We start from the raw sequence: 3847 nt of genomic DNA, 5'->3' as shown, positions 1-3847 counted from the left end.
CCACTGCAGGACATATTTCATTTAAATTTAAAAGCATGCATGTTAACTAAAATAATTTAACACATACTGGTCCCTGACCAGCCGACCACTGTCGTCATCAGGGAAGATATATATATATATATATATATGTGTGTGTGTGTGTGTGTGTGTGTGTGTGTGTGTGTGTGTTTGTGTGTATACACAGGCACACAAAATTGCATAGATATAATGAAACAGCAGAGGAGCATGGAGCATGATGAGCAAAGATAAGATAAGATAAGATAAGATAAGATAAGAGGAACTTTATTTATCCCAAAGGGAAATTCAATTAGGCCTACGTCAGTGATCTCATCTCTTTATCAAAGAGTTATACAGTCTGATGGAGTTACATTTACACAATTTCACTCACATCTGCAGCCAATTTCACTTACAATTTCAACTGATTCATAATCAGAGTACAACTATGTTTTTGGAGATGTTAATTAACTATTTGGATTGTAATTGTGATGGTTTCAGCGGAGCAGTGAGTGTGTATTTGTGCACTACTTACACATTCAGGCGGCCTGCAACTTTGCCACACTTTCTTTCGTTTTATAACTGTGGCAGTGTTGCCTTTCTTTATGATTTGATCCTTTACCTCTTCATAAACCTCTATGAGGATTTCTGCCTCCGACGGGGAAAAGTACTGCTCTTGTTGCCATGATGAATCCATGGGTGCAGATCCCGGGGGGGACGGGGGGGACATGTCCCCCCCAAATTCTGAAAAACACAAATTGTCCCCCCCAATTCTAAATAGCTTAAATGATTGAAATTGAACAAATGTATACAGTAGTCCTATATACTGGGAGAAAGGGAAGATGATGAGGAGAAATGGGAATCCGTGAGAGGCGAGAGATGAGAACGTGAGTGGACATAACATACCTGAGACCCTGAAACTAGAAGTAGCATTAACTAACAGCGAAGCAGTGAAAAGGAGGGTGATGGCTGGTTCCATGTACTACTGGCTGTTTTAAAGGTAAGCATATAATTCTCTTTGTAGTGCTTTTTGAATTACTTGGTGATGGTGATGAGCCTCGATGAAATCGTGAAATATGCTGGCAATCTCAAGTGCTCTGTGGGCATGATTTGCACGCGTGCAATTAAAAAAAAATCACAACTGATTGTGTGTGTGTGTGTGTGTGTGTGTGTGTGTCCCCAAACTTGTCATCAGATCTGCACCCATGGGTGAATCGGTGAATTTGTGATCGATGGCGGGGTGTATTTGAGGAAGCCGCGTGCGCGCACTGATCCAGGATTGGTTTCACCTGGCTTGATGAATCCGTGTCCGCTCATCCTGGCTTGGTCTTTGTGCAACCAATTAAGCCTGGACGCTCTTGTTTTGGATTCGTTGAACCCAGCTCAGTCATTTATCCTGGATGTCTGAATCCTACTTTTGTGCAACGGGCCCCAGGTGGTCTTTGGCTGCTCCTGACGCTACCATCATAAAAACAAGAGAGGAAGAAATCTGAGTATCTGATTGGTCGAAGGACCGAACTGAACAGATGATATCAACATCTGTGATCAACAACATAGACGCATTTATTTTTATCACAAAACTAATAAATAATCATGGTGGATTTACTGTACAGAGTTCCCGAAGAAACGTTGCACTTAACAGCTTATTTATCTTTATTTCGGCCATGATAATTATTCTTTTCTTACCAGTTGGTCTTTGGCTGCTCGAAGAAATCTGCACTGACTGAAACACTGCATTTAACGGCTGGATTAAAATACCTTCTGTAAAGGATATAATTTCCTAGATTGCCCACCATAGATCGCCCAAAGGGTAAGTTTCTGATTGTAATTTATCCCTATTATGTTCCGTTGTGTGTGTTGAGAGATGTTAAAATAACAATTATTATAATATTACTGCAACTGCTATGTTTCCTGCCTTTTTTGGATAAGCGGGGAACATAGAATCTTTTTTTTAGTAAGAGGGAAACATAGAATCTTTTTGTGTAAGCGGGGAACATAGAACCTTTTTTGCAGGGTTAAATGGGGAACATACAGTGGTGGAAAAAAGTTTTCGGACACCCCATGCATTTGTGAAATATTGCATTAAGAATCACTCTTAATTCTTCAAGTGCAATTTCTTTTAGTACAGTCACAGCCAAAATACTAAATAAATCCTAAAAAAGCCATTAAAAACTTAAAATTGATTGGTTCCATAAAAATACGTAAGAAATTTTGAGTATTGGGTCATTTTGGTACCAGTGATGAAGGTTGTTCTTTTTATTAAAAGACACAATTTTTGTTGCCAAGCTTCATGTCTACATAAAGCCAGCACATTTGAAAGTTCTTCAGACACAAAAATGGCTAAAACAAGGAACCTAATGCAGGAAACACGCCTGAAGATAAAGATTCTCAGCCAGGAAGGGTACAGCTGCCGCCAGATAGCCAGGAAGTGCAGATGCAGTCCTTCAGCAGTTGGATACACTCTGCAGAAATACAGACGAACCAACAGCTTGGAAGACAAACCAAGATCTGGGCGTCCAAGGGTTTCTTCAGCAAGAAATGATCGCATCCTGATCCGCATGTGCAGGCAAAACCGCCGAATGACATCACAGGAGCTTCAGCAGCAGTGGTCAAACCAAACTGATGTCCAGTGTTCCACCCGCACTGTACGTGGCCGACTTTTAGATCATGGTTTAAGGTCCTACAAGGCTATCAAGAAGCCCCTGATCAATGAGAGACAGAGGTTAGCCCGGCGTTGTTGGGCCCAGGCACACAAGAACTGGACAGCCAGGAATTGGAAGAAGATTTTCTGGTCAGATGAGTCCAGTTTCCAGCTTTATCTTCCTCCTACTAATGTGAGGGTACGCAGAAGGCCAGGCGAAGCATTATCTCCAGCATGTACAGTACCTACTGTCAAGCATGGTGGAGGCAGTATCATGGTTGGGGGATGCATGAGTGCTGCTGGTGTTGGTCATCTCACTGTCTGTGATGGCACATTGAACTCTATCAAGTATTGTACCATTTTCAAAACCCACATGCTCCCTTCTGCGCGTGCACTGTTCTGTCGAGGTAAAAACTGGATGTTTCAACAAGATAATGCCCCTTGCCACACATCCAAGGCCAGTAGAACTTGGCTGCAGGAGCACAGTATCCAGGTCTTAGAGTGGCCAGCTCAATCCCCGGACATGAGCCCCATTGAAAATCTGTGGTGGATTATCAAAAGATCTGTTTCAAAGCATAAACCAAAGAATTTAGAAGAATTAAAAGCAGTAATTCAAGAAGAATGGGACAAGATTACCCCTCAACAGTGTGAAAGGCTCGTGGGGAACATGCCAGCCAGGATTAGAGCTCTACTACGTGCCAGTGGCAGGACTACTAAATATTAATTTGATGATGTGATGGTTTATTTATTTTTTGTTCAGTTTTGAACACATTCTCTGTTATTTGTTGACTTTGATACCGACAATGTTGAGAACTGACATATTGAAACTGTCAAGAATTTAGTTTTGTTAGTTTTTCTTGTAAACAATAAACAAAAAAATATAATTTGTATTTGTTTGTATCTGTCTAATGCAGCCACACCTTTTGAAACACAAAAAAGATTTTTCCACAAATATTTCATGATAATATTTGAGATTGTGTAAAATTTTAAGGGTGTCCGAAAACTTTTTTCCACCATTGTAGAACCCGGGGAACACAGGGATGACCCCTTTTAATACTAACCTTATCCACCGTCTCCTCTCACACGGTCACAAACAGTGGCTTGATTTTATGGGCACCGCATCCTCTGATTGGCTCTGAGTTATAATCTCGACCGCAGCTCTCTCTCTGATTGGCCAGCAGCGCTTCAGTAAAGCAACGCTTCCTGGTTATC

This window comes from Epinephelus fuscoguttatus, linkage group LG20, assembly GCF_011397635.1.
Source record: "Epinephelus fuscoguttatus linkage group LG20, E.fuscoguttatus.final_Chr_v1".
In the NCBI taxonomy this organism is placed as follows: domain Eukaryota; kingdom Metazoa; phylum Chordata; class Actinopteri; order Perciformes; family Serranidae; genus Epinephelus; species Epinephelus fuscoguttatus.
This window is presented reverse-complemented; position numbering follows the sequence as displayed.